Below are 24,709 nucleotides of genomic sequence, written 5' to 3' on the forward strand. Positions count from 1 at the left end.
CTTTCTGTAAGAGGCTAACAAAAAAGTGACAAGATAAAATATCACACAACCATGCCAACAGAAAAACATCAATAAAAATTAAACAGCAAATATAACAGCAGAAATTAAGAATTTGAGCATGGGAAAAATCAACAAACACCAAACTGTGTGTATAAATACTGAGTAAAATGAAGTGATAGATATAAAAACAACACAAGTACTTTTAGTAAGGTACAGATAATTATAAACATTTTGATATGGTTTTACAAAACCTGTTTACCTCCCCATATTGGAAATCGCATATAAAGTGAATAATTTCCTAGAAATGTGTAATATTGAAATGAATAAGAGTTGGGTATAGTGGAACTACATGCCTTTATGCAAACAACAGGTTATCAAGCTTCAGGTTAGCTTGTACATTCATAATAGGATCTCATTTTAAAACAATGACTTAAAAATACTATCAAATCTGAAAAAATAAAAATAGAAACTGTAAACAATTCTACAATTAAAAAAATATAACAGTACTTAAAATGAACAAATAAGCAAAAATAACCCAAAAAACAAAAGAACTCAAGACCTGATATATTTATATTGTAGTTCCTTTAATTTATTAAAAGCATGCATAAAGAAATATTGACTAATAGAAAGATCTCAGAGGAGAAGACTCCTAGAATTTACCAGAAGTACTAAAATTAGTAAATGAACATAAACTCATTTTTTATGAAAATCAGAATAATTGCAGAAAATGCACAAAAGCCATTGCATGATGGTTATTTTAAATTCTTAATTTCAAAAATAGGTAGTGCCAAGTACAATACACATTTCAAGAATCAATAGCAGATCAAAACGGCAAGTGGTTGTTCATTCACCATGAATGTCATGGTGAGTCAATTTTAATTTTGGCTCTGGACACCAAGCTTCTTGTCAAACCCAGGTATAATGGTCCTAATAGAAGGATCTAGGATAAAAAAAAATATGAAATTCTAACTAACATTTTTAGTACTGTGCATAGAAATTAACACTCCCATTTCATTGTTAAAAATGAAAATAATTAAATAATAATTATCTGACCATCCCTTCATTTAATGACAGCACTCTTACCCACATATTAAGGAAAGTACCACAGAAAGTATAACCATCAGGTGAAGATAGAAGGTTTTAAATATCACACAGTCCAAAGCACATTTAGGGATGAAAGGAAGCTCTGGGAGATTGTAAGAATGTTTGCTCTGTACGAATTAGAACCTGAGTTTGAATTTTCAACATCCATGTAAACATCTATACATGTCCATATATGCTGTATACAATCCGGCATTGAGAGAGTAGGATGGGTGGATCCCTATAGCTCCATGGAGATCCGACCTAGCACAAAATCATGTTTCCTGTTCAGTGAGAGGTTTCAAGCTAATAATACTTAGAGCAATAAAAAAAGACTCTTGACATCCTGCTCGGGCTTCTTCATGAACAGGCAAGGACACAAGTAACCACAACACGGTGTTCACATGCCTATACCATATAAATCATGTATACAAACACATACTCTGCTTTTAAAAACATTTAATATTAATCACAAATATTCAATTACAAGTAAGGTAAAACTTCACACTGATTTCTCTATAGTAGTCATAGTGAAAAACAATGGATTTTAGCAAGTTTGTGGAATATTTGAATAGCTGAGGATTATGTGGCATTGTCTCTGTAGGCCTTCTGCATGTTGTCACACTTTCTGTAAGTTAGTATCTGTCAGCCTTGCTTTTTTTTTTTTTTTTTTTTTTTTTTTTTTTTTTTTTTTTTGGTGATTCCCATCTTCCATATTTGGTCCAAGTGCTGAGAAGTGAAGTAGATGCAAACCCCTACCATAACCTAGAAGCTATCTCCAGTGATAAACACTTGCAAATGAAAAATTAGTTTCCTCTACCAGAGTTTCACTGGGGCTACAAACCACTCCAAAGGGCTGACCTCATATGCCCAGCAGTAGATAACCAGCCAAAAAACATACTTGAAATGATAAATATGATATATGATATTATATATGATATATAACATATGCATGTATTTTATATCTACATATATGTATCATGCAGATCATTTTTGTACACATTATGGCTTCTGGTTTGAATTTTATGGGATACTTTTTTGGGTGAGCATGTGAGTCTGTTTGTATGTGTTTTGTGTACTTTGGCTTTGGTTGCAGGAGCCATGTGACTTCTTTGGGAAACATGCTTGAGAATAGCAGGAGCAACTCACTTAAGGGCAAGACCTCTGGAGACCTGGATGCACTTGGCAAGAGCCTGTGGACAGTTCACTGCTTAACTCTGGGCATGACCCTCGGAGCCTGTGTGTTGCGTGATCTACTTGCTTACACTGTGCTAGACATACTGCTGGCCTGAATGAGTCGCAATAAGTCATGAAGTCTAACATTATGTATTTGCATAACTGCTCTGGAAAGAATGATTTTAACCACAAGGGCTTTAAAGAAATACAATTAAATAGATGATATCAGGAGTTAAAAGGAAAATTCACAGAGCAGGTAATGAACCAGAATCACAGAAAACCACTGTTCTCTTACTTCTAATAATGGTGCCAATAACTCATGAATTTAAGGGAGATAGACATAAGACGAGGGACAAGCAATGCCAACTATTAAGAATAAGTCTCCAGGTTATGTTGCCTATAGTATTAATGAGAAAACCCAGTATGCCCTCAGAGGGAATAGAACAATACAAAATGTGGAATGGATTGATCCAGCCTTAGCTGGTGGGCTGATCATGAGAACCCAGACCTTACTAGATATTAATATTAAGTACAAGAGACAAAACTCTCTCTCACTTTTCATGACTCTGTAACTGCATATGTTGCCAACGGGGCACACTGTTCTACCTGTAGGTGTGCCTAGTTAGAAAAGTTCCTTTGTAACTTGAAAAACTCCTTATGCTTCTGATGATAGAGACACAGATCAAAAAGGCAGTGAATACTCATGGGAGAGTTGGGAGACAGAAGGGGAAAGAGGCAAAAACAAACTGGTCATTATTTTTAACTGTTTTAGAAACTGGGGAAGTAAAGGTTGGTTGTAAAATTATTCATACAAACCATCAAAACTACATAAATAAAGACAGCCTATGATATCTGGGGACACATGTTTGAACAACGGTTGGTCACAGTCTCTTCTTGGGACTGACTTCACACATCCATACCAGGTCATCTAACCCTTTTGGATCAAGGCCTCCAGCACTTTGACTTTTTCTTGTTTCTCATTTATTTATTTTGTTTATCTTAGTTTAGTTTACTATCATTCTTTAGATTCCTGTTTTTTTCTAAAACAGAAAGAAATGGAGTGGGTCCTGATGAGAGCGTAGGGGGGGAGAATATCAGAGGATTTAGAGCAGTAGTTCTCAATATGTGGGTTGTGAACCTTGAGGGTGGGGGTCAAGCCATCTTTCATAGGGGTCGCCTAAAACCATCTGCATATCAGACAGTTACATTCCAGCTCATAACAGTGGTAAAATACAGTTATGAAGGGCCAATGAAATAATTTTATGATTGGGGGACACCACAACATGAGGACCTGTATTAAGGGGTCACAGAATTAGGAAGGATGAGAACCACTGATTTAGAAGATAGGAAACCATAGTCAGAGAAACTATTTTCATTTAAAAAAGAGACGAACAGAAGGAATTTTGTGATGTGGGTGATAATTCCTTGGTTATAGAAAGGATAAGTCTTTAGATTTAATTCACCTCCTGACACATTCTTATAAACAGTTTCACAGGCTGAAAATGAAACATTTATTCTTATAATTTATCAGAATTGTTTATAATATCCCAGATTTGAAATAATCTAAGTTTATGCTAACAATGGATAGATGAGTGTTAATATACTAATCATTTGTTTAATAATTTGAAACAAATTATTACATGTATGCTATTTGTAATGATTTCATATATAATAATAACACTAATAAAACTATAGTCAATACAAACCAGATATTTTTCACAAGCTTATTATTTTATAAAATGTAATATAAAAATGAATCTATATTATGAATATTTGTTTAAATATCAATTAAGGCATTATAATTACTTAAAATCAACAGTAAAATTATATGTTCAAACCATAATAATTTGTTTTTAAAAGAGGTATTAGGAAAAAATATTAGTATTTTATATATTTTTAAATAAAAATATATCTATGCTTCTGCCTTTAATTTGATTTTTAAAACCCAGAACCGAGTAGAAAGTATTCATTTTTTTCTCCTGGAATATATAAAAATATTAAATATTTCTTGCACAGTTATTTAAGATTGCTTTTGCTCAAGTTGCATAGGGTAACAAATTGACTTAACAGGCTTTTAAAGAGTAGTTACTGGGAAATGAGTAAAAGTATACCAAATATAGACTCTATAACATTTGAAAAATGTCTTTTATTTTGAGTCTTTTCCTTAAAGAAAAATCCTCCTCACAGCAGTAATAGTATTTCCTTCAAGCTATTTCTGTTGTTTTGGCCTTTGCCAACCTGACAAGATTTCAGGCATACAAATTGCAGTCTGCTTAGTTTAGCCAAATCAGCTTGAGAAGTTTTACCCATAAAAAGTCTCACTTCTCAAGCTCTCAAACAGATTTAAATGAGAAAAATCTGGTACTTAATGTTCTCTTGGTAAGGTTGCTTAGCGACCACTCCACCCTGCATTTCATACTGTGGTTTAGGTGTGAAGTTAACTGTTGCAAGGTTTTCCAGAACACAAGTCAACATACAAAGAGCTGAAATAAAACACACCTGCAAAAGCCATTTGGCAAGGTTGCATGCAGTTAACTGCTCTAAGGTATTGGCTCTATTCCCTTCTTTAGATGTTGGAGTCTAAAACAATATGTATGCATAATATGTGAACCAGTGGCAGATTTATGTATTATTGGTTTTGTTTGTTTGATTTTGAAAATTAATCTTCACTGACTTAAGTGACTTTTAAAGATATAAACATGTTAAGGGAATATTTAAAGCAGGTTTCTTTGTTTTTAAAGAGTAGTGGCTTGGAAATAGAGCACAGATGTGCTGTCTCTGAGCATATATTTTCTGCTACAGCATGTAGTCTTTGTTTTGTTAAATCTTGGGCTTCACCAAAATTACTAACAAAAGTTTTGATCTCAAAAATCCTATCAAGGAAAATTTCTCATCTAAAACCGACATTTAGTTCTAAATAATATTCTACATTATTGGTCTTCCATTTTGCAGTATCTATAATTTTCAACTTGGGCTTGTCACAAATATTACCAGCATTTTTTTTTCAAAAATTAAATGAGGCATATTTTCATCTGTTTTCTACATGTCTGTAAATAATGAGCCTGGTGTGATATAAAATCAGCTTTCCCAGGTTTAGACTATTGTTTGTGTATTAATATTCATTCTTATTAAAGTTTCCCTTCATATTTTAGGAAGGTGCATGCAATCTCTGTATCCTAGTCCTTCTCTATGTAAAACTAATCCAATCTTCAGGTCAATTATAGATTTAAGAAATAAGACCTGCTCATTTGTTTAAATGTGCCTCATGTCATAAAAAGAGCTTTGATTTGTTTCTCTTAATCACTGATTAACTGAGCAGAGTGGTATAAATAAGACCTATTGGGAAGGATTATTGAAACTCATTTTGAGGCTTTATATTATTCAGGGACTTTTATTTAGGCTTTACAGTTATCTAAAGGTTTAATAACACCACTTGTTTGTTTGTTTTCTTAGCTATTTTCTTATTTTAATATTGCCTTTCCCTAGGGAAAACATTCAGAATGTCTTCTTACGATGATTATAATCTGAGTGTAACAACTGAAGACTATTTAAAGCCCAAAGTCTTGATGACTTACTTTGGTACCACAAAATGAATCTAAAGTAAATGTTATCATTCCTGACACATCAAAACTTTCAGCCCAGTCAGGTGATGTCTAAGTAGAGAAAAAGGCTAAATAATTTGATATGCTGGAGAGCAGAAATTAGTGCTGGATATGGAAACTGAGAGTTCTGATCTTGGATATAAAAATAGAACTATTATAAATATCCATTCAGTGCTTCCTAACATGAAACCTCAAAATATCTTAGGTATTTAGGATGTAAAGAATATATTCTTGAAATTGTAAATACGTTTTTCATAAAAATTATTTTTCTGAGATTGATCGCTTCAAGGAATGAAACAAAAAGAGGATCACAGGATTTCTAAGCACCCAGGAGTTCTCTTTAAATTCTCTTGTTGTTGACCTCCTGGATTCCTGTTCTGCTGAGTGTGCCCAAGGCAGTTCTTCCTGTCAGCACTGAAAAGAAGCATTGATTATGTCCTAACCATTCAGCACAGCACAGCCTGGCAGATTAACAGGGCTGCTGATGGCAGGATGGAAAGTAGAACAGAACTGTTCAGAGGCACATAAGACTCAGAAATGAAGTTATTGCCTACATTAAAAACACCTATAGAAATACAGAGTAATTTATTGAAATAAAATAAAAGTGGGTATAAAAAGCAGAGCTTCCAACGAGAATAGATGAAGGAAAGAAAGAAGGGATGTTTCTTGAATAAAAAAGTAACATTTGGGTAAAGAGGGAGGTGGAAGGCACAAAAGTGTGATGACAGATGGAGCTGGTTTACAAAAGTACAAGATTATACTGCAGAACTCCAGCTTAGCGTTCGACAAAGGGTTAGAGGTTCTCTAGCACAGACTGGAATACCTTTCACATGCTAGAAAAAAAGAAAAATAAAGGGGGGTAATTATTGCACCAGATCAGATAATTAGGCAATTAAAACAATTAAAATTTGAGAGATATCAGAACTATAAAGCATGCCTGCCAAGTTTGTAACTTTGCAAGTTACGATTTGGCTTTTGAAATGTTATCATTGCTTTAAAAATTAGCAGTGCTTTGTTGCTGAATGAATTATTGGCTTTCTATTACTGGAAAGCAGAAATATTGAATGTTTAAATAAGGTATAATGTCGTAGAAAAACAATACATCCATAACGGGTACAACTAACAAAACTGAAAGGCAAGCAAGGCAAGTAAATCACACAAGTTAAGGACAGTGGCTTTAGCAAATAAAGATTCTTTCTGAAAGGGACAAAACAAAATCTTTTCTAAGAGAACATGTATAGAAGCATAAGCATTAATATAACATGGTATATGATTTTGTAATTCTAAATGTCTGTGAATGTATTAACTACAGTAATCTAAGGCTGAAAGATTTTCAGAAATAAGAAAATGAAAATTGTAAGGTTGGGAATAAAATTTCTAAAAGTTAGAGTTATTTTTCTTCATTTTTAGATAGCATGTAATTTAGAAACAAGAATTTTCCAATATTTCAAGATTAAAAAAAAGAAAAGAAGTAAATGATATATTTTTTTAACTAGGACAAAGAAAATGTAACCATTCTTGGAATATTAATTCTTTTGTTTTTCATCTCAAAAGCATCATGATCTGTAGCTGTGATTCCATTATTACTGTATCAACCTTAGTTTGACTTGTGCTATGCAAATACAATTACATACTTAAGCTTGAAGAATCCTGAAACCCTAGTCAAGATTTTTATTCTTTATTAAATTAGTAATAAATCACAGTTAATATGTGAAAGTTTATTATTTAGGTAAAATTGGGTAATGGATCAGGCGAATGTACATTATATTGTTTTAAAATTCTATCAATATATAAAAATATATTTCAGGGAAATTGTGAAGCTGATTTATTTTATATATTCTTAGGATTCTTTTCAGTTTTACTACAACATTGACGATTTATTTTATCAAATGAAATCATGACTTTTAGGGATGTGGCAAATAATGTGGATTTTCTAATCTGAGCAAACTTGTTTCACCGAAGTGTATCATTAACTTTAAAGCGTCCATATTCAAGACCTCCAATCAAGGAGACTGCTTAATATCATGCTGGGATATCCTATTTTCTATTGCAATGAAATTTTCATTGAATTTTTAGTAGATAGTCATGTTCAGAAACATGAAAAAGAAATCTTGACATGACCAAAAACAGGACTTTTCTTTTCCCCTCAGAATAGTAAGAGAGCACTAAAGCCATGCATTCCTCAATAGGACAAATAGAGATCTTAAGAAGTGGAATATATAACCCACATAGCACCCAGACTTCAAACTGGTCTAAATAAAACCAGAAGGTATGAAGGTATTACGTTTCTTTAAATAAAGATGAGAACATCTCTGAGGGCTGTTTTAAGGCTTTGCCTAAAGACAATCTATTTCTAGGCTGAAACACAGAAGAAAGGACAATTCAACGACTGAAATTTAAAACTCATGGTGTGTCAGCTTTATAAAAAAAAAGAAAGAAATTCAAGTCTGAAAGGACAAGATCCATATGAAAATTATATGGTTAGTATAATAACAGATATACCTGCTGGTTTAGAACTTTCAACAGAAGTAGAAATGGGAGCATCCTACAAAGATCTAATAGGGGATCCATGGTGATTATGAGCTGGCAAACAAGTCTTTAAAAAAAAATTTACAACACTAAATAGAAAGTTGATTACAGACTTAAGTGAGGAAAATTCATATTAGGGTTTCTAAAGAAATCAAAGAAACTCAGGTAATGCTGAGACAATATTTGTATTAAGAATTGTGTCTTTAGTGTCCTCCTATGAGTGAGTACATACCATATTTGTCTTTCTGAGTCTGGATTACCTCAATCAGGATGATTTTTTCTAGATCCATCCATTTGCCTGCAAACCTCATGATGTCATTGTTTTTCTCTGCTGAGTAGTATTCCATTGTGTATATGTGCCACAATTTATTTATCCATTCTCCAGTTGAAGGGCATCTAAGTTGTTTCCAGGTTTTGGCTATTACAAACAATGCTGATATCAACATAGCTGAGCAAGTGCTCTTGTGGTATGATTGAGAATTTCTTGGGTATATGCCCAAGAGTGGTATAGCTGGATCTTGGGGGAGATTGATTCCCAATTTTCTAAGAAAGCGCCATATTGATTTCCAAAGTGGTTGCACAAGCTTGCATTCCCACCAGCAGTGGAGGAGAGTTCCCCTAGTTCCACATCCTCTCCAGCATAAGGTGTCTTCAGTGTTTTTGATCTTAGCCATTCTGACAGACATAAGGTAGTATCTCAGAGTTGTTTTGATTTGCATTTCCCTCATGATTAGGGATGTTAGCAATTCCTTAAATGTCTTTCAGCCATTTGAGTTTCCTCTGTTGAGATGGGATGTCCAAACACCATAATAGTCGTGCCAGAAACCCCATCCAAGGACTGAGGAATCTGGATGCAGACATCCATGGCTAGGCCCCAGGTGGAGCTCTGGGAGTCTAATTAGTGAGAAAGAGGAGGGTTTATATGAGCGAGAATTGTTGAAACCAAGGTTGGATAAAGCACAGGGATAAATAGCCAAATGAATGGAAACACATGAACTATGAACCAAATGCTGAGGGGCCCCCAACTGAATCAGGCCCTCTGAATAGATGAGACAGTTGATTGGCTTGATCTGTTTGGGAGGCATCTAGGTACCAGCTCCTGTGCTCATTGCATGAGTTGGCTGTTTGAAACCTGGGGCTTATGCAGGGACACTTGGCTCAGTCTGGGAGGAGAGGACTGGAGCTGCCTGGACTGAGTCTACCAGGTTGATCTCAGTCCTCAGGGGAGGCTTTGCCCTGGAGTAGGTGGGAATGGGGGATGGGCTGGGGGGAAGGGGAGGGGGGCAGGAGGGGGGAGAACAAGGGAATCCATGGCTGATATGTACAACTGAATGGTATTGTAAAATAAAATAAAAGGAAAAAAAATTGTGTCTTTAACCTCATACACAATTTTGATCAGTATTTGAAACCAGAGATGGCATGGCTCAATAACTCAGAGAATTTGGTCAAATCTAAACATTTAAATTGATTAAAAGATAATTTCAGTGGCTGTATATGCTTAAATACTATGTGATGAAAAACCTCCTCTTATGAAGTAAGCATAAAGTATTGCAAACATCTAGAAATAAAATTTAAATATTCAATATACTTATAAAATTTAAAGAAATGTATAGATTCCTAATAGTTTTCTTTAGGTTTTAATTTATAAAGAGATGTAGATTTTCATGAATTTAAGCTGTATTACTTTTGTACCTATTAAAACCTTATGGAATATATTTAATAACTTTGTGTTTCTGTATTGCATCCCTGAATTAATAATTCATGCAATTCCATGAGACTTTATGCTAAGTTCCTATCAGAAGAGAATTCTCTGTTTCTCCCATACAGCATAGTTTTCTTCCTCACCTCCAAGTTTGTCTTACAGTTTGGTATATTTTAACTAAAAGGCAAACCAGGTATCTTGGCCTGTAAGAGACAGAAGAACATTTACTATAGTTACAGAGTTTATGAAGATACAGGCCAATTAATTCCCTTCCTGGTACTATTTTTGTGCCTTCTTGCTGTGCTTCCATGATAAAGAAACAAAAACACTCACTGAGGTTTCTTCTGATGAGAACACAGATTCAGTTAATGAGCGCTTTGCCTTCTTGACCTTGTCATTTCCAAAATGCCCAAGTCTTAAGACCTGTTCAACAGAAGATTAATTTTAACAGCTGGCATTTGAAAAGATACAAGTAATCAGATGGCAGGACAGGTAAATATATCAGATGGTATGACTGTTACCAATTGTAACTTTTACTGATGCTGCTGATCAAGAAGAACGTAAATAAGTTCTATATTTTTTTTACAGTATTTAAAAAATAATCAAGAATTTCTGTTGAACTGTTCTAACAGTTATCATTAATGTTATAATCATACTGGCTCCTTCTAAATAGAATATCACTGTAAAAATTTCTTCATTTTTCTTTTTGATGTTTTCTGATCACTACTTTAACACTATTGGTTAATGTTTAACAAAAATTGAAGAGATCTCACATCAGAAATTTACTGGCACCCAGGAATATGTGCCTCCATAGTAGATGTAGAATACTTTAGGTAAACGCCCAAAAACAGCAGAGCTAAATCTTAAGGTGAATCTATTCCCAGCTTCCTGAGGAACCAACATACTGAAATTCTGTACAAGTATGCACTTCCACCCACCAGCAATGGGTGAGTGTTCTCTTACTCCATATACTAGTCAGAATTAATTTTCATTTGGTTATTGATATTGGCATTCCGACTCGTGTAAGATGAACTTTCAGAATAATTTGATTTGCATTTCTCTGATGCCTAAATATGTTGAATATTTTATTTATGTGCTTCCAGCCACCTATGTTTGCTCTTTGACGATGGTGTTTAAATTGGTTCCCCATTTTTTAATTGAGCTGTTAGTTCTGATGTCTAGAGTTGAGTTCTTTATATAGTTTATATATTATCCCTTTATAAAATGTGTAGTTGGTAAAAGGCTTTTCCAATTCTGTTCCCTGCCACCTTGTCAAATTGATGGTGTCCTTTGCTGTGCAGAAGTTTTTCAATTTCATGAAGTCCCACTTATTAAATGTTGGTCATAATTCCTGTGCTATCAGAGCATACTATCATATAACCTGCAAATAAAGATATTTTGATATATTCACTTATTATTTGTAGTTCCTCTATCTCCTTCAGTTGTCTTATTGTTCTTACTAAAATGTCCACTCACAAATGAAAAAAATAGTTTTCTCCAAAAGAGTTTCATTTGATATTCAAACTACTCTTAAGGCCAGGCCCCATGACTGAAGTAGATAGCCTACACAAAATAAACATAATGGCAATTTGGGGGGGGGGGTTGTTTGTCTTACTGTGCTTTGTCAGGTGTCTTAGTCGGTGTTGTATTGTCAAGAAGAGAAACCATTATTATTGCAACTCTCATAAAGGAAAGAATTTATTTGTGGCTTTCTTATAGTTTCAGAGGTTTCATACATTTTCATCATGGAAAAGATTATGGCAATATGCATCAGACATGATGCTGGAGAAGTAGCTGAGAATTCTACATCTAAAATACAGGCAGCAAGATGACACTGGACTAGGTACTGTTTCCTCATGCCTTATATATCTTTCTGTGTCCTTCCATATTACTTCTTGGCATGAAAGGCATGTGTCCTTCCCAAGCAAAGACATGAGATCTCACGTGCTAGGATTAAAGTTGTGTGCCGCCACACCTGGCTCTGTTCCCAGTGTGTCCTTGAACTCACAGAGATTCAGACAGATCTCTCTCTGCCTCCCAAGTGATAGGATTAAAGGTGTGTTAACTTAGTGACTGGCTCTGTCCTCTGATCCCCAGATAAGTTTATGAGAGTATACAATATATTGGGTTACATAATATATCCCCCACAGTGAACATGTGTCTTTATACCCATGTGTGTTTCAGGAGGTTTTCATTTCCCCCTTTTACTTTGGTTTGTCTGCTTCCTTTGTCCTATTCTGGTAGGTTATTTTATTTTATTTTATTTTACCCATGCCACATGTGCAGGCAAACATTCATATACATAAAATAAAAATACAAATATTCCCATAAATATCATTTTAAACTATCACAAATTATACTATGTAATATAACTCTCTTGGTTATAATAATAATAATAATAAACTAATAATAATTAGTTTATGATCTCTGGCTTGAATTGTATTATTCCTACATTTTTATATTCATATATTGACTTACAAATAAGGAAAGTATCTTCTAGAATCAATTATTTATGATGAGGTCATACTGAATTGTGCTGATTTCTGTGTATGTCTATGAAAATGGGAAATGTGGACCTGTATATGCACTAAAGGTAACGGCACCTGAAGAGGAAGGCAGATACCAGATGACAAACAATGTGATAAATAGTCAAAAGTCCTCCGGAAATTAGTGACAAGAATAAGAAAAGGGAAGTGGCAGGGAGCCTTACAAGATTAAGACAGTTCTGGTAATTCTCCTTGGCTAGATATGATAGAAGTAGAGACCTTGCTTACTGTTCCTCCTTCATGTTATCCCTTCAATTTGCATCCTTCTGGAGACTTTGCAAGAGGATGTAAACAAATCAAAAGTACATGAACATTTCACCAGTGGGACAACTGAAAGGACTGACCAGTTCATTTCAACTAAGTTCATTCCATAAGTCCTATAAAATTCTCAAACTGGATGTTCATCAGCAACTCTTCTTTGGAATACACTTCATTGTAAATGACCTCTGCTTGTTTCCTTTCTTTTAATTTTGCTCTTTTAATAAAACTATTTTCTAAAAAAAACCACACTCTTAATGACCATAAAATTCTTCAGATAGAGTGGTCCTGAGTGGATTAATTGTGGATTGATTTTGATGGACCATAGCATTGCCATTCATCACTCACCTGAGGTGAGAAAGCCTCCATTGATATCAAGGATATCCCACACCACTAGAGAGTCAAGGAACAGATTCTCCCTCATAGCTGTATGAAGGAAGCAATTGTACTAAAACTGTGGTTGAGTGATTTTTAGTTTCCAGGCCTGATCATTTAGTTTGTAGAACTATGATAACTTCTTCAATAAAATAATATACTGTATGAAAATACAGACTAGAAATATTCCATTTTCTAATAATAATAAAGCCTGTGTTAATCTATATATTTTTCTTTTCAAAATATAGTGATGATAAAAAATTAATTTTAAAGCAAAAATAAAAAATAAATGATAAAATATGACACATATTTATTTTAGTCAGGTATCTTCAGTGTACCTACTTCAGTTGCAATTATGTTTGTTGCTATAAATAATATTCATGCAAATATGAAAGGCTGTAGAAAAGCAACAAAGCTTTGTAAATGACCCTTGGGGTTATATGATCCAGCCTTTGTTACAATACTAGAATTCTACATAGAAGGTCAGTGAATAATAGCCAATTATCTCCTTTCATGTGAGTACAGAGAGGAAAATGGCTGACTGCCTAAAGGCACAAGAGAAGGCTTGAAATGTGGAAGTGATAATTATATTAAGTTGAAGCATAGAAAAAAATGACAGGTTTCTCTAAGGCTGCAATATAATTTTAGGAAATGAGAAAGTGAACAATTCAATATAAAGCCTGCCTCTATGTCTTATGAAGAGTCCTATCGATAGGTAAGTCTTATGTGGGTATAGAAAGCATCTGTGGGTACTAAGTTACAGACAAGAGTAGGAAGTTCTTGTGTTCTATTGCATAGTACAGAGACCACAGATAACACTAACATACTACATTTTTTTAAGGCTGTGACAAAGTATTTGGAATGTTTTATCCATAAGATACTGGTAATTATTTCAAGGAGTTTTTAATCATTATTTAAACAACAGACATCTGTATTGAAAATTAAAAGGTACAAATAAATATATAAAAAATTTGTATTGTATTTTTGTGAAAGAAAAGAGCTTTGAATTATATTTTATATAAAATACAATTTTTTGTATTATACATCTTTAGAATTTGGAAACATTTTAAACACAATCTCATAAAAAAGACACAGTTAATTCATATATCATTAATAATGATGTAATTTAGGAAGTTCATATTTGTGAAAACATTGAGATATTTTGAAGATCAGAACATTGTTCAACAATATGAGTTCTATTTTCTTAGAATGCAATAATTTCCTATTCCTAACTAGTTCATTCAATTAGAAAGATGTATTAATTATCATCATCTGATACAACTATTATATAACATATATTTTTATAACATAAAATCATGAAGAAGTTTTTCTGAGTAGCTTGATTCCATTTTCTCCATTGATATAGCCCGGATTTATAACAGCACTTTGAAATTTCAGGTAATGTTTGGTGGCAAAATATCAGTGATCAGTATGTATATTTTAGAATGAAACTTGTTGAAATCACAGCATAAGAGCACACAAATAAACATAGAAATCCACCATAGAACATATGCAAAGAAAACGATCACTATCATTTTCCTGTTGAAACTGATATACTGTTTTACATAAGCCTATATATTTCACTTCAAATTAAAAAGTATTATTTGAATCATGGAGATATGTTCATTAAATAATGTTACATAAAAAGAGAGTAAAAACATTGCTTCTCAATTTCCTTGTTCATTTAGTCTTTTTAGCTCATTGCATTTCATTAAATGTCTGCATATAGAAGAGTAGAAAAGTCTTAGCTCTTACAAATCTCTGCCTGCATAAATAAGCATTTCACTTATTGAGATAGAAAGATTAAAACAACTGTCTACCTTTTGTCACCAAGTTTCTGCTTGGTATATTGTTATTTCTGCAACTTTATACCACAGCAGCTGTACTTTATGGTTTGGTCTTTGTTGGCCTCACTTTATCTACTGCTGTCATGGAAGATCCTTCTTGTATCTAGCTGAGAGTCCCGTTTATTTTATTCCCAGCCGTAGCCTTCCTTCTTGTCCTTTTGAAGAAGTTATCTTAAAATATTTGATATTTTTTAGAATCAAAACTCATAGTACTCTCCCGTAATTATAATCTGTTAATAAATTATTTCACCTGAAGTAAAGGAACAGCTCTCATTTAAGTCTAGGCATCTCTGTATCTAACAGAAGAAAATGATGAATACTTTTAACATTGACATTTCTTTAAAATATTTTTTATTAAGAAAATATTTCTATTCATTTTATACACCAATTAAAGATCTCCCTCTTCCCTCCTTCCAACACCCCAACCTCCTCCTCCCAACCCAGCCCCCACTCCTCCCCATAAGAAGGCAAGGCCTCCCGTGGGGAGGCACATCCAGTAGAGGCAAGTCCAAGCCCCTCCCCCTGCCTCAAGGCTGTACAAGGTGTCCCATCATAGATAGTGGGTTCCAAAAAGCCTGTTCATGCACTAGGGATGGATTCTAATCCTACTACCAGGAACCCCCCCCCCCAACACCCCCAACCCCCAACCCTTTATGCCCCCCCCCCACAGATGCCCATACCCCCACCAAGCAGATCAGGCTGCACAACTGTTCTTCCATGCAGAGGGCCTAGTCCAGTCCCATGCAGGATCCACAGCCATTGATCCAGGTTTCATGAATTTTTACTAGATTTGTTTGGTCAGCTCTGCAGGTTTCCCCATCATGAACTTGGTGCACTTGCTCATAGAATCCCTTTTCTCTCTCTTTGACTGGACTCCTTGAGCTCTGTCTGGTATTTGGCTATAGATTCCTGCATCTGCTTCCATCAGTCAGTGGAGAAAATCTCTGTGATGAGAGTTAGGGTATTCACCGATCTGGTCACTGGGGCAAGCCAGTTCAGCTCAGGCACCCTCTCCACTATTTCTAGTAGTCTAAGATGGGGTTATTCTACAAAACATCATCCTGAGTGAGGTAATCCAGACTCAGAAGGACAAATACATTGTGTACTCACTCATAAGTGGATACTATATATAAAGCAAAGTATAACTGGACTACAACCCACAACTCCAGAGAAGCTATCTAACAAGGAGAACCCTAAGAGGGACACACGGATCACTCTCAAAGGGGAAATAGATGAGATCTCCATGATTAAACCGGGGATGGGGGGAGGACAATGGAGGGTAAAGGATAGTGAATGAGAACATAAGGAATGAGATGACTGAACTGGAACTGGATGGTTGAGCTGGAACAGGGATCGAGTGGAAAAGCAATGAAAGAGATACCATAATAGAGGGAGACACCATGGGGATAGAGAGAAACCAGGTGCTAGGAAAGTTCCCAGCAATGCCCAAGGATAATACTGTCATTTCTTTAGAATTTGTATTCATAGACAGTTCTACCACCTTCCTTATAAATCAAATTAATATTTGGTAGTTCTAATGTAAATTTCTTTGTAATCATGTTATGATACTTAATAGGATTTTCTCAATACATTTTAAGATGTCTTTCACTGATGCTGGTAAATGTTTTCCTGAGAGCCCCAAATAAACTGTCTCAAAAAGAAATCTGACATAGCCAGGTGGTGGTGGTGCACGCCTTTAATCCCAGCACTTGAGAGGCAGAGGCAGGAAGATCTCAGTGAATTCATGGCCAGCTTGGTATACAAAGCGAATTCCAGGGCAGCCAGGACTACACAGAGAGACCCTGTCTCAAAAAAAAAAAAAAAAAAAGAAGAAGAAGAAAAAAGAAAGAGAGAAAAAAGAAATACGACATAATACAAGCATAGTGAAACGTATGTGTGCACACATAAATATATATATATATATATATTATGTGTATTTGTATTCATATGACTAAAATTTAGTGACTCTGATAATGATCTATACTGTTCTTCAAAATCATAATAAAGCAATAATTATTGTATCAAAGATTCATTTTAACTACATTACTGAACTTTTGGACAAGTCACACTATTAATTAAATGCATTTATACCTAATACTATGAAAGTTAACTATTTGAGTTACCATGATCAAATTTGTTTGATAGGTGGAAATCGAAAATGCTTCAGGATACTAGCTAGATTACCTAAACTTGGTGAGCTGTGGATTGAGTTGAGAGAACCCATCTTAATTAAATGAAGAAGAGATGACAAGAAATTCTCCAAAATGCAACCTTGGCCAGTGCATGTACCTCTACACATGCACACCTACATATGTTGTGAATATACAACAACTCAAATGCACACACACACACACACACACACACACACACACACACACACGAGAGAGAGAGAGAGAGAGAGAGAGAGAGAGAGAGAGAGAGAGAGAGAGAGAGGGAGAGAGAGAGAAAGAGGCAAAATTGTTTTCTAAATGTGCGAGCTACATAATAATGAAGAGATAAAGAGCATGGTCTCAAGAGTCAATTACAAAACTATCTCTACAATGAAATTAAAAACAATACCTTCTCACAGAATTATCATGAGAAGTAAATGCAATAACATTTCTCATGGATTATGTACTACTCAAATCCTTAGAAAACCTGATTTGAAGAAAAAAGTTGTACCTCAGAATATAATTTATCTGACTCTGAAAGCTGAAGTGACCCTTACCAACTTGGACTTAACTAGGCTCATTTTCTAGCAGAGAAAGGAAAACTTCTTTTCACTTAAGTACTTTTCAGATAATTACTTTATATGGCTCTATGACAATATATACTTATGCATATACATACACATTCTAAAATTTATATTATTTTATATAGAAGAGGTTGTATAATTGTGGACATTCCTGAACCTATGTCCCTGTTCAGGCACCATCTGTGGGAGGCCAGCTTCCACCTTTTAAAGGGTTCCTATGAGGAGGAGAAAGAATAAGAAACTTTTAGATAGAAAGATAGCAGATATCTCCCTCCATCATGGTATGTCTCTCATTGCTTTCTCACTCCATCCCTGTTCCAGCTCTACCATTCCATTCCCTTATGTTCTCATTCCCCTCCCCACCCCTCCATTGCCTACTCCTAACCCCCAGTTTACTCATGGAGATCTTATCTATTTCCCCTTTGCAGGGTAATCCATGTGTCCTTCTTTGGATCTTTTTTGTTAGTTAGCTTCTCTGGAGTTGTGGGTTGTTGTCTAGTTATCCTTTGCTTTACAACTAGTATCCATTTACGAGTGGGTACATAACAAGTTTGTCCTTCTGAGTCTGGGCTACCTCATTCAGGATGATAATTTCTAGTTCCATCCATTTACCTGCAAATTTCATGATGTCATTGTTTTTCTCTGCTGGATAGTACTCCATTGTGTAAATGTACCACATTTTCTTAATCCATTCTTCAGTTGAGGGGCATCTAGGTTGTTTTAAGTAGAGAGAAACCCAGTGCTAGGGACGTTGCTAGGAATCCCCAAGGATGATCCCAGCTTGGACTACCAGAAATAGTGGAGAGGGTGCCTGAACTGAACTGGCTTGCTCCAGTGATCAGATCGGTGAATACCCTAACTCTCATCACAGAATTTTTCTCCAATGACTGATGGAAACAGATGCAGAGATCCACAGCCAAACACCAGGCAGAGCTCCAGGAATCCATTCAATCAGAGAGAAGAGGGATTCTATAAGCAAGTGCATCAGGATCATGATGGGGAAACCTGCAGAGTGGACCAAACCAAACTAGTGGGAACTCATGAAAGCTGGATCAATGGCTGTGGAGCCTACATGGGACTAGATTGGCCCTCTGAATGGTAAGACAATTGTGTAGCTTGTTCTGCTTGGGGGCTCTCTAGCGGCAGAATCAGAATCCATCCCTGGTGCATGAGCAGGCTTTCTGAGCCCACTACCTATGATGGGACACCTACTCTAGCCTTGAGGCAGGGGGAGGGGCTTGGACTTGCCTCTACTGGATGTGCCTCCCCATGAAAGGCCTTGACTTGTTATGGGGGTAAGACTTGGGGGTGGGGTGGGATGAGGGAAGAGGGGGTTCTTTGATTGGTGTGTAAAAATGAATGAAAATATTTTCTTAATTAAAAAAAAAAGAGAACAACAACAGCAACAACAAAAAGAAAGCAGAGAGGAGACAGACAGAAACACAGGAAAGCTTCAGGAGGACCTGGATCAAAATCCTCCGGCCCCTCCCCTTCTGTTTTTTTTTGTTTGTTTGTTTGTTTTGTTTTGTTTTGTTTTGTTTTTTGAGACAGGGTTTCTCTATGTAGTTTTGCGCCTTTCCTGGAACTCACGTTGTAGACCAGGCTGGCCTTAAACTCACAGATATCTGCCTGCCTCTGCCTCCCGAGTTCTGGCTGGCTAGGCAGGTGTCCCTGTCCTCCCTCACCGTTCCATGTGCGTTCCTCCAGAAGCTGCGTGCTGGGTCGAAGAGGACGACCTTCCCGGAATAGAGGAGGACCGGTCTTCGGTCAATGGTATATGAGTAGCTGTGCTCTCCTGCTAGAACATCTAAAACAATCTTTCAAAAGGGCTTTTTATAACAATGCCAAGGGGAAGGGCAAAAGACTCTCCCCTTGCTAGATCAAAGCATAAAGCACAGCCAAGTGCAGACCCTTCCAAACACCTGGTAACCATGCTCATGGTCCAATCATTCCCCTATGCAGCTCTACTGGGTAAAGCAAGCTCAGATCTCACTAGGAAACCTCTGTGGGCCTCAACATACAATGAGTGAAATACAGGTCTTTTGTCCATCTATATATTTGTATCTATTTACCTACCACCTGTCATCTCTCTAACTACTGGCTTTATTTCTGTAGCACATAGTTATACATTTGAGAAGTAATATAGTACAGCTTCCCTACAGGGTTTTATTAGGAAAGTAATCCTGAGTATAATATTGTCTATGGTGCTTTAAATTTAGTTGAAAGGAAGGGAAATGAAAATATAAAGTCTTTCTTAACATTATGAGTTTTGCACATATTCCTATATATCACATTTTAAAAATATTTTACATTTGTACTATACTTGTTTCAATACCAAGAAATCTTATACAGGATCATGAGAGTTATATTAGATTTTAAACCTCTTCCTTAGTTTGAATAATGTGAGTCCTATCATAACCAGAAGTTTACCCAACCTCTTAACTTTGCAGAGTCATTGGACGCTAATGCAAATCTTGAATTCAGTGAGAATTTCAAATTACTCCTTTAGTCAATTTATCCATCTTTTTCACTCCAGAAACCAAAGAACTGTATCTAAATTTTTATTATATTAATTTCTCATTTTCTCAGTTGTTTGATCATCTGAATTGGACAAAGTTTTTGGTGCTTAATTGTATACTCATGCACACAAACTCATTTATTGTACATATTTTTTATGATGAAAATTGTTTGTTTAGTTAAAAAACAGTAATTACCATAAGTTTTATCAAATGTAATTACATGTTCTATGATAATGATAACACAGACCATCATGGCAGAAAGCTAGAGTTTCAGAACTAAATATTTGTTTTAAGACAAGTGACCAGAATTAACAGAATTGATCATGCATGTAAGCATCTGGGAGTAACATCTTGAATTAAGTGAAAAACTCAGTTGCCATAATCCTAAACCAAAGTTAAATTGCTTGTTTGGATAATGGGAAGGAGAATGGTCTACAAGGTGCTTAGCTACTCTTTTCACAGAGTACCAAAAATTAATAGGGAGCCCCATGATCCTCCTAAGGTGCAAGTCAATACAAAATTTTTGAAGTCAGGATTGAAAGGAATCTATGGAAGTGCGAAAAAGTAAAGATCTGTAACAGTATCCCTTTGGGAGTCCTGGCACTAGTTGCGGAGGGAACCAAGTATGATTAGGAGAATACCTCAGACAAGCAAACTTTTCCATAATACTGTCACCATACTTCTCCTGACAACTGAAGAGAGTTCATTGTAAAACTCAAAGCCAACAGAAACAGAACAAACAGGCTACAATGAAGCTGTGTGACATGATGTGACAAATTCAACATCCTGACCAGGCCTGATGGACACTAGGCCCATGTTAGATTGACTCCTTGTGGCAATTCTTTGAATGTTAGTATGAAATTATAATACAAATGTAACTGGATTATACTAATTTTGTGATATCATATATATAACATATATACATACATAATTTGTGTATATATATAATATATATATGTGTGTGTGTGTGTGTGTGTGTGTGTGTGTGTGTGTGTGTGTGTGTGTTTGTGTGAATGTGTGGTATGTGTGTAGATGTGCAGGTCCCAGTGCACACAGGGAGATCAGAGGACAACTTAAATCAGTACTCTCCTGTCTTTATTGTGGTTCGGGGATGGAAGTCAAGATTTCCTAGCTTAGTAGGCAAGCACTCACTGAGTTGTGTTTCAGACCCCTGCCTTATTCTAAGTATTTCCCTGTTAGAAATTCAGATTTGTAAGAAGATCAGAGGTGCTAACTGTAAAACTGTAACCAGAACTAGTAAAGGGACATTTCATAGCCATGTGGAACTCAGGAAGAAGGTCAGACATTTTTTTGCCCCCAAAGTAAATAAAATCTGTTAGAGGTCTAAGTAAGCATTAAACTGATTTTCTTCTTCTTTTACATTCCAAACAAGAGGGAATGGTACTGGAACAAAAGAATGAATACTTTTTCAAATCCCTTTATTTTATGACAGTCTGACCTATTTGGATATACATAGTATTTATTCATTTTTAAAAAGGACTCATTAAGTTATATTTTCATGTATGTTAGTGCTTTGCCTGCCTGGATGTATGGACTTATAATTCTTATGGAGTCAGAAGAGAGCAAAAGATTACCAGAAATTGGATTTGCAGAGTTGGGAACTGACTCGTAGGTGCTGCAATGGAATTTTGGTCTTTTATAAGATATAAAGTGTTCATAGCCACTGAGCCTCCACCTAACCCAAAGTTTTGCTAAAACTGTGTCCAGCAGGGACTTTAATGATGACCCACCGGTCAAAAGTCTATTCTGTTCCTGCATAGGATGCAGGTTGGATTCATAGAAGCCACGCTAGGCAGCTCACATGTGTCTGTAACTATAACAACATGGTGATTTAATGCCCCTGGCCTCATGAGTATCTATATTAATGTGTGTTTGTGGATGTGTGCATATACATACATACATATAAACAAAAATAATAGAAACAAATCTACAACAAAATAAAGTCAAATGTGCTCAGAAAAAAATAAACAAACAAACAAAAAATCTGGTTAGGTAGGAGCTGCCAAACATCTGTCAAGCTATTAGTTTGGATTTATTTTGCAGTTACAGATCATTCTACTTATTGATTACTTCTGCTGATTTTCAGGACCACACTTAAAACTGTCCCTTACTACACTCTGGCCAATATGTGCACCAAACTGGAGATTTATATATTGGATGCCATTATTTAACCTTGACTTAAGTTTCTTGCTTGCAACTTTTGAAGTGTTTAACTATTTAATGATCAGTATTTAGCTTTCTATTTTGTTATTTTTGTTTTATTGAAGAAGTAAAAATGGAGAACATTGTGTTCAGTAGACAAATAATGTTGGAGATTACAAACAAGTAAAAATGCCCTATAGAGTAAATCAATACTTGGTATTATGTTCCACACTAATTTAAACAAGGATTAATAGATATTCTTTTGTAGTGTAGTATGTTTATTACTCAAATAGGAATCACTAAAACAAAAATGCCACACTAAAAAGAAAACAATATTATAATATACATTAGCAAGTATATCTAATTAACAACCCCTTAATATATAGAAAGCTATTTCATACTGGAAATTATACAGTGCTGCTGTCCTCAAAGCACAGAGAATATTACAGCTACCTTATAAATATGATCCTGTTTTCCATATTTATAGGATATCTTTGGAAATTCTTTTTATATGATGTAAGCTGACATATTTTTACCATTAGTGTATGAAGTCTTTAATATGAGTATTCATTTGCTGAAATAGTATGACATTTGTAGAGTTCAATATATATTCATACTGTTGTACACAAGCAAAAATACTCATCATATTCAAAACCATGACTAAACTAGTATTTCACATTAAAATATTTAAACAAATGTACACAATCATTGTAGTTGTCACTGTTAGTATTCAGTTGGAAACAATAGAAAATACACTTAACAATAATGCTTGGTTAAGACTCCAGGTAAGAAAATAGACTGTCCAGAAAAATCTACTATGATTGTACATAGATCAATGTGTGTAGAATTAAAAGTGTAACAGCATGCTAAGATATACTAAGTGAAAAGCCTGAATTACCTTGAGAGCACATCTTGACATTTAAAGTACATGTAGCAACCCACAATACTAGAAATAGCTAGATCCTAAACAGTAGCTCTCATACCTGAAAAAAAATCTGCAATGCTGATTGCTTTTTTGCAAATTTCCAAGCTTACTGATGGAACACAGATGAAAATATTTGAAGTAGACAGTACCGTTAGGCAGAAAATATGAAGATCAAATGTCTTAATGATTATATGCTGTGTTCAAAGGTCACGCATCATGTTCAAAGCTTAAAATGAAAATTCACTTTATCAATTGATTTTTGCACCTGTTTACAGCTCATAACATGTACTTTAGTGATATGTGCTATTTGTACCTATCAGCAAGGAGGGTTAGTCTAAATAATTTCTTTAAACAAGACTGTGGCTGCTTCTCGTAAAACATAAAAGAATGATTAACTCTTACTTAAAGCATGTTTGCTGTTTCAAATTTTTCATTTAAATTACTCTTCAGAAATAATGTCAAAAAGTTGTAATCATTTCATTATGGTTTTACAAATGGACAAAGTAATGTGAATGAAGTTTATACTATATATACAAGTATTAAGTGACAGACTCAGGACAAGAAAAGGGAACTATGGCATGAAATCAGTGGTTGTAAATAAGAAACAGAGTTAAGTCAATCAGTTATAAATTGTGCTTGTGAGGTTCTGAAGCATTTTGTCCTTTTGACAGATGTATTTCTATAAATAAGGTCATGAATAGGATTACTTTTAAAAATTGCCATATAGTAAGATTTTCCCTATTATGTTAAGTTTTGCCCTACACTTTTTCAACTTGATAACAACTGTGTCTTCCCAAAGCAAAGGAATCATATGAGCTTTGAGCATTATTACCTCCACACTTCATGTTCCTCAGACCATACTCCTTTCTTATACAATATATAAATATTATGTGAAGTAAATATACCATATATGGATTCTTGGAACACAGGGTGATGCTCCAACAATAGAGTGTCTAACAAAAATCCTGTGTCAGGCATGGGAATCTTCTCTTTTTGTGTTGTCAGTCATTGGGTGTCTAAGAGATGCTCAAAGTGATTTAAGCTATTAAGGCCTTTAGTAGCTTTTCAGAACTTGAAGGTCAGATCCTATTGATGAGGACACTCCAGGCACAGGATTTGAATAAATGGAACTGAAACCAACCTGGAAGCCCCTTCCCTGATGACTACATCTCATAGTATCTCAAGGTGCTATACAAGCTACTAAGGGAGAAAATCAATCTGCTCACCACATATAAAGGCTGAACCACAGCAAT

This window comes from Peromyscus maniculatus, chromosome 9, assembly GCF_049852395.1.
Source record: "Peromyscus maniculatus bairdii isolate BWxNUB_F1_BW_parent chromosome 9, HU_Pman_BW_mat_3.1, whole genome shotgun sequence".
Lineage (NCBI taxonomy): Eukaryota > Metazoa > Chordata > Mammalia > Rodentia > Cricetidae > Peromyscus > Peromyscus maniculatus.